Source organism: Pinus tabuliformis, chromosome 7 (assembly GCF_031772625.1).
Source record: "Pinus tabuliformis cultivar Carrire ecotype Pingquan chromosome 7, CPIR1, whole genome shotgun sequence".
NCBI lineage: Eukaryota > Viridiplantae > Streptophyta > Pinopsida > Pinales > Pinaceae > Pinus > Pinus tabuliformis.
In genome coordinates this window covers 526,441,098-526,451,494 of record NC_142293.1, presented here as the reverse complement: position 1 = coordinate 526,451,494, position 10,397 = coordinate 526,441,098, and positions in this window count along the sequence as shown.

The following is a 10,397-nucleotide window of genomic DNA, read 5'->3' as shown; positions in this document are numbered from 1 at the left end:
TTAACTCAAAACATTCCTACGAACATGTTCTTTCCATCAAAATGAATCTTTGAAAAGAAAATCAAAATTCAAGGTGAAATCAATTGAAAATTGTAACTATCATACTGAATCAAAATTTAATCTATTACAACAAGAATTAAAAGTTACTCTATTTGAACTAAATCAAAATTTAATCTACTGCAACAAGAATTATAAAAATATTCTATTTGAAATCAATTCAAAAATCTATTCTAATGGCAAAATCGAAATCCTAATTCTACTTGCAGGAAATTGGAATATTCGAAATGCTCTTGAAAATCAAAAAATCTATTCTACTCAACAAAAGAGGAAATCTAAATATGATTTCTTCATAAAAATAGCAAGCTAAGATGTAACTCTAAATGATTACTGATGTGTGTAGTTATGATTATAATTTCTCGGTTAATTACTCATGAAATCAAACTAAAAAAAACTGAATAAAATGTTGTGGAAAGGAAATTTTTGTCTTTTATGAGTGCTTGACCTTTTAAAAAATAATGAAGATTAAACCAAAAATTGATGGACAAAATAATAATAAAAAACATAAATGAATTGAAATGAAGAAGAGAGTATTCATGAAATAAGTTAAGACTAACATAATCAGAGGCTAAACTAATTTTACAACTTTCCAGGGGGTCCTCCTGTTGAGTGCAATAACGAAATTGAATATCAAACTTTTACTGCACACTGATCACTAAGAGAACAAAGTAATTTGTATTAAATTCTGAAGTCCTCAATAGAGAATGATTACAAATTTAGAAAGAGTAACGATGTCTATTACTTTGCCTTAGGGCCTTTTATAATCCTCTATTAAGCAACTTTCTTAAGAGTCATAAGCTGAGAAGCAAGTTTCTACTTTGACAACTAAGAAATTAAATCGAAATTGGAGTCTTTCTTCTCATGATTTTCTACTAAAAGAGAAAATCATTAGAATATTTTAATTTTCCATATCGATTCCAGACTCTTCTTATCAAATTGCATGCTTACTTTATAATTCCATGATCCTCCTTCAAATCCTGCGTTTAGTTGGAGTATTATAACCAGAGTTGACCTCTGTTCTGACCATTAGATCTCTCTAAATGGATGAATTTCCAAATTGTTATCATAGGTGGATGTCCATGTTTCGATCATTTTCCATCTACCTATGTTATGTCCCTATAATACTAGTGATTCCTCCATTACTATTATCATTGTAGTCCTTATTGTTAATGTTGTACCCCTATTTTTCCCATCGTGCCCCACAGAAGCCCACTATTATTATTGTTTTTCCCTTATATTATTATTGTTATGTCGGATTGGATTAGATTGTGACCCTTGAGACTCCTATATATAGAAATGAGGCTTTGTCATTTGTATCATCCAAGAATTATTCATTTGTGTAATGTAAAGGAGGTTTCCCCCTTGAAGAGGTTGATCTATCTCTTCTATCTTTTGTGAGTTGGTTTTTTAACATTTGGTATAAGAGCTTTGGATTCTATGGTTTTGCTGCTCCAAACAGGTCATCGTGGAATTTTTCCTATAATGTTTTCTCTACAAAGTTACAGAAGCTAAAAAAAAATAAACTTGTTTGAGCCAAAATCGTTCTGAACCTCGGGTCTGAATTGTAGATCTTGTCTCACTATATTTTTGGATATATGATCTGAGGAAGTTAAGGTTTTTGCAGGCTCCTGAATTACATTCCAAACAGGTGACCTTGGGAAAATTGTTGTAACTTTCTCTTCGAGCCAGATTGAAATTTTGTAAGAAGTCACAGAAATAGAATGGTCTGTAGTTTTTTGTGTAGCCTTTTCAGATTCAAAGGTCTAAACAGTGACACGTGGCACGTCATACAAGTTTGCTCTACTGAAAAATTATATAATCAGGTCATCTTGGGAGATTGGGCATAAATCATTCTTGTAAAATCCAATTTTCATCATATTGGTGGCATTCGAAAGAGGACTCGGAAGGCTACAGCAAGAAGTAATTTCATACCTTGGAAAATCACAATTATAGAGATACAATAGATTCAATATCGAGCTTCTACAAGGTAAAACAAGGTGTGTAGTATTTTTAAAATTTTGCATAAGTTTGGGTTGAAAAAGTAGTTTGAAGTTCAAAGGGCATAGTGAAGCATAATTATCATTAATTGATGCCTCAAAGAAAGAAAATGGAAACACCTAGTAAGTAGCCTGAAATCTCTAGCATGACTCATGAAGAAAAGGAAGAAATGCAACATGATATATCAAAATTACGAGACCAAGTGCAACAAATTTCACTCATAAAGGGCAACAGAAGCTAAGATTGATGGTTTAAAGAAAGGTGTGGAAGCTAAGATAAATGGTGTGGAAGCTAAGATGAATGGTGTGGAAGTTAAGATTGATGGAATGGAAGCTAATATGGATGGTATGAAAGACAACATTGAAGATTGGAAGAAACACAATGAAGGTTGGAAGGAAGGTTTGACAAGGTTGCTATAAGAAAGGATTCCTAATGGCGAAAGGGTAGTAGAGGAAACTAATAATGAGAAAAAAAGAGATGTTAATCATGATTCGAAGAATGACAACATTCAATATTTAAAGAAAGACATGGAAAGTTTGAAGGAAGGTTTGACAAAATTGCTACAAGAAAGGATTCTTAATGGCAACAAGGTCGGAGAGGAAACTCATGATGAGAATGAAAGAAATGTTAATCATGATTTCATAGACTCTAACGTTGGAACAAAGACCCACCACGTTCCAAAGATTGATATGAGGAATTTTGATGGCAAGGATCCTGTAACATGGATACTACAGATGGAGAAATATTTTGATCTCCATAATGTGCAAAACACACAAAAGGTATGCATTGCAAATTTATATTTGGAACCAAATCAGTTTGTATGGTATCAATGGATTTGCTCTTGTAAAAAAATGTCACTTGGGAAATTTTTACAGAAGAAATGATAGAACATTATGAGGATACAAAAAGCAACACTTTTTTTAGCCAATTGATAAAACTCAGACAAAAGGGTTCAATGATGGAGCACATTGAAGACTTCCAAAAATTGAATATAAGGGTAAAAAATATTCCAGAGGATCATAGGATTGATGTGTTCATAGGGAATTTAAAGGATAACATCCAGCATTAGGTTTTCCTTTGGGAAGCTAACTCATTGGAGAAGGCATTCAGGTTGGAAAGAAAAATGGAAAGCAAAATTATGGCAGAAAGGAAGCCTATGACTCATAACTATAAGGATGGAAGTGTTGTTTACCCTAGCCTTCCACAACCTACAAGGTTGAAACCCCAACAATTGGAAGAAAAAAGATGAAAAAGGCTTTGTTACAATTGTGATAGCAAATACACTAAAGGTCATAAGTGTGCTGAGAAGATATTATTTTACATAGATTGTGAAGAGGAGGAATAAAAGGAACAAGAAACGTCAAAAGAAGAGGATGTACACCAGGAACAAAACCTAGAGAAAGAAGAAATGAATCCAACCATATCTTGTAATGCATTGGCTGGAATTACCACTCCTCAAACTATGGAGATAGAAGGACATATAAAGAAGAAAAAGGTAATAGTGTTCATTTATTCGGGCAGTGCCCATAATTTCATTCATTGTAAGATAGCCAAGGAATTGAATTGCTTCCTATATCCAACACCAGATTGTCAAGTAATGGTTGCAAGTGGAGGAACCATAAATTACTCTAGAAAGTGCCATAATATCAAGCTATCCATGGGAGAATATGTATTGAATAGCTTAATGCTTTCCATTCCAATGGGTGGTGCTGATGTTCTACTAGGAGTCCAATGGCTACAATCCTTGGGTACAATATATTTTAATTTTTAAGAAATTTTCATGAAATTTTCTTTGGAAGGAGGTATCACAGGTGTTATAGACATATTTGGGCACTGCAACCCCAATCTTATATGTCGATAAACCAAGGGCTCTTTAGCCCCTAAAAGTGTTGTTTCATACCTTAAAGGATCATGGTCAACTAATTACATCATTCCCCAAAAGTTCCACTTGAAAAACCACTCAGAATTGGCCAAAACTGGACCATACTAACTGCTCCACAGTCAGGGTGTGATGAATACTGACTTCTACACTAGCTAGGTGCAATGCATACTGAAGAGCCCTTCTGTAGGGTACGATGAGCAAGGATGGACAAATTTCCGAGATAGTTTGCTAAGTGGATGCTCATGGAATCTTCCAGAAACTTCTCCTATGACACTTGCCTCTCTGAATTCGCCTAGGGATGAGTAAGAGATCAAAAAAATCTCCAAGTGGAACTAAGAACAACAAGTGGAATGACACTAATCAAAAACCAAGAGATGACTCACACCCTTGCAGACATCTATAAATGGATCCCTCAACTGAGAGATCCAGAGGCTAGAATTTGGTAATTTGTAAGGAAGTGTTGATAGTTTGTGTTTGAGAAAAGTCATTGTATTGTTGGGTGATCTTGCTTTTCATGAGGTGAAGAGGGCTTTGATGCAGGGAGAATGATGCTGGATCAGACAGCTGGGTTGTAATTATCCCTTTTATTATTAATAAAGTTCTTTGAGTTTTCCTCCATACAATCGTGTATTTGTGCATGTTGTTATTTATGAATGTCACTGTATGTTCAATGTATTTCTAATTCTACATTGTTTATGATATAATAGATCAAGATGCTTTGATGGTGTTTTGTTACTTCATCTCTACAAGTATTCACTGAGCGGGATAAGTAGGAGAAGAGGCACAAGCTCTATCAAGGGAGAGAGAAATCAATCAAGGAGTCAAGCGGAAGATTTAGGTTGGTCCCTTTGCTTCTCTCTTATCTATCATACGTAAAGGAAATCGCAAATTGCTTTGATTGTTTGTTTCTAGGATAGCTACCAATCCTAGTGGGACTAGCAGATCGAAAACACACTAGTTTCCCTAGAAACAAAATGGCAACTCTGCTGGGGATCGAATAGTTTGTTTGTTTGTTGTTGATTGTTTGTTTTATAAACTATAGATGGAGCCTAAAGTTAGCCAGACAACCTTCAAACTGCTCTTGCTCTACAATTGCAAAGTAGATGAATGCTGCTTTAGTCAATCTCCGGTTTAGTTTATGATTTGAACATCTGACTTACAAGCATTCTAGATGCCCTGTTGGTAGCTCAATAACCCTCCAAGATCATAGCCCTGTACTTTGTTCTTTATTGTCCATAATAGCTCAGCTTAACTCACTGAATTCAACTGCAAATTTGATCCAAAACCCACCTCAGTTGCACTTCCTAGCCCATCGCATTGTCTGTCACTGGAAGCCAGTATGCATTGCACTTCCCGAGTGTAGTAGGTGGATGCATCCCTATTTGTGTGAAGCATAGGTGTGATGACTGAGTAGTCCTATTTCTCCTCTTGACATTTGGGTTTTTTGTCCTTGTTTTCAGCTCTATTCAATTGTTTTGCTGCTAATGAACAGTATCTCATTATTGAAGCCTCATTGATTTACATAGTTCAGCCTCCATTGGTTAGGATTAGCAAATGTTTTTATGTATTTGTCCATCATTTGCAATCCTTTGTCGAAAAGTTTCTTAAATCGAATTGTCATTTTGGTACAAAAAGGTGTCGTAACTGTTGTTTTGTATCAAAAAGAGAAGTGTTGTTGAGTCTTCCTTCCTTGGATAGTTTATTGAACTTTTTGTCATGTATTTGATTTGATTTGTTGATATCTTGAAGTGTCAAAAGCATTCTCTATTCAAAATTGAAAAGTGTCATTTAGTATTCCTTTCTATTTTGAAAAGGAAATTGTTGAAATGTCGCTTTGAAGAAAATATTTTAGATCTATACTTAGTTCTCCTTTTGGAATTCTTCACATTAAGGGGAACGAAAAAAAAATGCATGCATTTGCATTTTTATTTAGACTGTGTGCAAAAAAATACTTAGGAAAAGTGCATTTAGTGTGTGCTCTTTGCTCTTTGTTTGAAAGAATCGTAATCTTCTTTCCTTAGTAGCTAGGATTTTCATTGCTAAAAATAAACAACGATTGTTTATCATTTTAGATTGCATATTTAGGAATTTTACATATACATCACATGGTGAACCTTGAAAGGAAAACTTCTAAACAAGATCAACTCTAAAATAAATTTCAATAAACTTAACAATGCTTTGGAACCTAACGCAACACACCTAGAGGTCTAGGCTAGAGACATGTTTTGACATCGTAAAATCTAGTAACTATAGTTTTCATCGAAGGTTGGGTGATTCCTCTTCTTTGATATGGCAAGTGCTAGCACGGAATTGTGCTCCCCGTACCGTCGAGTATATATTGGGAGACGACAATAGGCTTATATCCTTTATCCATAGGAAGCCGTGTCTGCCGCCCTATCGATCGCAATGCACTGAACACAGAATTCGGGAAGATTGACTGTCGTACATAAGTCCTTGGCAATTTTTCTTAAATCTATCACCAAGGTGTATTTTGCAGTTTTGCCATTGGTTTTGTAATCCCTCTATCTAGATCTCCAGAGTAGTCACTTTCGTTCCTTTTCGACTCCTTAGAAGAAAAGGTTCGTCTGTGCACTTGTCACTTCAAGCGCATTAAAAATCGAAGGGGACTAGAGTCATCTTTAGCTTTTTCTCGACTCTTAAAAATTGAAAAAGCAAAAGTTGTGTCAAAGCGTCATTAAAATTTATTAATTTCAGAATAACATCCCTATTCCTTCGTTGGTTTTAGGTTAAGATAATGGAGTCCACCAATCAAGGGAACCCTTTGGAGGGGATTCCTAGTCCTTTTACATCTTGGTGAAATATTGGTGTACCACATATGGCCACTTTTTCCCTTCCAAAACTTACTATTGGCCTGATAGTATGGCTATTCTCAACCTCTATGGTTCAAAATAACATGATTCCTCAGCAATCGAATCAATATCCAGTTGATGTTAAAATTGATCCCTCACCCTTTTCTTCATTTGTTTCTCCCCCCCTTCTTTCTCTTTGCTTGGTGAAAGTAGTGATGCTAGTAACCAAGTGCCTGAGAAGAAGAAGAAAGGGAAGGAGAGGAAGAAGAAGTCAGTTAAGCAAGGGGGCAACCATGCAGCATTTGGGCAAAATCCACACACTAAGCTTTTCAAACCTAAATATCCATGCATAATTTGTAGAGGATACCATTTACATCGAGAATGTCAGTGAATTCCTCGGATCTTGAGAGAATGGTCCCCCCGTTCGCACCAAATGGTGTTGTCAACCTCTGGTGATAAAGTTAACAACACACCATCAACTAGTAATAATGGGCAGAGAAGAAAGGTCTAAATTCCATGTAAGTTATGTGAAGGGAACCATAATCTTCCCCATTGTCCATTTTTGGATGAGGCCAAAGGAGTCTTGCATAACTGTCTTGCTTCAGCGCAGCGACTTCCACCTGGATACAGGAAACTCTCCCCTAATCCATTATTAGTTGAAAATCCGACTAACATAACTCAATTGTTGGTCGAAACACCTATCATTGAAAGTGAATCTTCTGAGTCCATACTGGACCAAAGTCAATAGGTTGAAATGGCAGTTGACCCAGTTTTACTTTTAGAAGATCATATCCTTCCCAAAGATAATGAGAAAGATAATATTCAAATTCTTTTTGTTACTTAAGAGTTTGATGAACTAGGGGGCAATCCACCCGTTCCTTCACAACAGGAAGAGAATCCCCCAGTTACCACTACTCAATGGATCATTTCACCCATTTATTCGGTACCCCCTCCAAGCAGTCTGGTTACTTCCTTTGATTGGAATCGACTAGCAAGATCTCACCTTCCTTCTAATGTACCATTCTGGATCATAGTACAAGTTTACAAAATGATGTTGTCTAGCACTATCATAGATGAAGAGACTTCAGTGAGTATCCTTTCCTCAACTTCTTGGAAAGTGCTTGGTTCACCATTACTTATGCTTGTTAGACAGAATTTGTCAGGCTTTAACAAAGGAACCAGTCAACTGTTAGGGATCCTTTCTAAGTTATCAATAACTTTGGGAAAGAAAATCGTTCAATTGAATGTGATGGTAGTCCAAGGACCGATAGATTACAATCTACTCCTCGAATGTGACTATGTTTACTACATGGAAGCTATTGTTTCAACACTCTTTCGAGTGATGTGTTTCTCGCATGAAGGAAAAATTGTCACTATTGACCAGCTTTCATTTCCCAGTTCAAACACAGCTTCAAGTCAAACATCATCCCTAAATGGTCCTTTTGCATCGAGAATGTCTCTTCAACCTTCATTCCATCCACCTAATTACCACGAGTAATCTGGTGTATGTAATGAAGCTTAGGGGGCATGCACCCTTGTCTATTTAATGGATGAACCCAGTTGAGAAATAGGTCTCCCTATAGGTTATGTGATTGGTCTGGGATACCTTTCACCTTTGTCTATTCTATGGATGAAGTGTAGGAAGTGTTTTGTCTATTCCACAAACAAAACCATCCTACATAACTACATTAAGTTTCCATATGGCTACTGGAGGCTCTCCTTTTCATCATGCTAGGGGCATGCAAACCCTTTTATGCAAGCTAAAAACAACCAATTTCATTTCCTAGTTTTTTTTAACTTTTTATTTTTTAGCTCCTGAGGTCAGGTGACTGGTCTGACACACCATTTGCCTTCATCTATTCTGCAGATGAAGCAAAGGAAGGGTTTTTTCTAAACTGCTGATGAAACCATCCTACCTAACCTCAGTAGTTCCTTAGCTTTTTAGTGTTTTTTAGCTTTGTAGTTTGGTCATTTCTAGCCTACATAAAAAGGCAACGAGCAATGTTTCTGCAAGGTTCAAGCTCGTTAATAAATAAGCCCGCCAACAAAGCACATGTTCCCCTAGAGTTCAAGATCTTTAAAAAATGAACCTACCTTCGGTAATTAACCTTTGTGATTGCCATTACATCAACCTTTTGAGCCATGGTTGTGTTCCTGCCATCACCTCCATTCTTTTGGCTGATCATACGCTTCCGCTTGATTGTTTACCTTTTTGAGGAACAATTGCGATGAGTGGTCCTATTAGTCACCCTCTTCACATCACCATGTTTTGAAAAGTTTCAAGATTACCCGGAACCAGTTACTACCTCAGACACCACTCGTTCCTAAAAAATGAGTCCTCTTTAAACCCATTCCAGACTTACTAAATATGAAAATATTGTCGAGCTATCGGCCTTTCCAGCTCACTAAAGTGATTGGAAGTGCTATCCCTCCTATATATTTTAAACTTTTCAGACTTGAGGAATTATCTCATGAAAAAGTTCGAGCGCTTGTCTTTTCGGCTCGCTAAAGTTATCGAAAACTCATCCCCTTTGTATTATTTTAATCTTTTTCGGACTTAAGGGATTATGCTATGAAAAAGAACTACTGGAGTTTCCTTTTTATCCCTTTTTCAAACTCTTTAAACATGAAAAGGACTGAGTTATCTTCATCGTTAAACTCGCTAAAACAATAGCGATAAACTTGTCCACCCAGACAAGAATGAGTTTCATTGTCGTTAGACTCACTAAAACATAGTGACAGGTTTACCCAAAGGGAAAATTATAGAACAAGCATATGTTATCCTCCTCAAGCTTGACAAAAATAAAGAGGTAATAGTCAGCAATGACTAGGGAAAAAGGGAAGAAAACTTGAAGGAATTTATTGGTAGCAGGTCGCTCTTGAACATGACACTTTCACTCCATCATCATGATTGAGTCAGGTTGGGTTATTTCGTTCACCGGTCATATCACCATTGGTCCTCCATACCATCCATCTTTTGGAGTTAACACTACCAATCCATCTCAGTGTCGCTGATATGTTTAAGAGAAGTCATTCAGAGAATTCACCATCTAGTTAATGCCTCATTCACTGCAATACCTTCACCCTCCATTTTTCAATTCCTGAACCTTATATCATCAGATCGTTTTCACCTCCAGAAAATCATTTGCTTCATTTCATGTCGTAGATGTGGGATACATTAAGGCCCTCCTATGATGGGTCACTTCTTGTTGACATCAGCTCATTATCCGAGAAGTTGACTTAGAAACAACCCTTTCAGTAATTTGAAGCTTGCATGCCTCAATGGTAATTTTCTCACTTTTGGCGATAGGTTTACATCAATGGCTTTCGACCGAAAGATTTTGCGTGGTGTTCGACATCCGATCATATATTCATACCATGTGAATTGTACTATAGTACATTGAGGTTCATTATCATTATCGGTGATTCCTCTCACGCCTGTTAACAACTTACATTATTGGCTGGTAATCAGGTGATGTCTTTCCATGTTCGACTTCAAGACATCTTTTCACATGGATTGACTTGTACATTGAGCGAAGATTGAACGAGTTTGAAGACCCCGGATCTAATTTTATCCATTCTGGCTATGACATATTCAAGGAAATAAAGACATCAAATGTACATAGAAGCTGCACAGATAGTCATCTAAG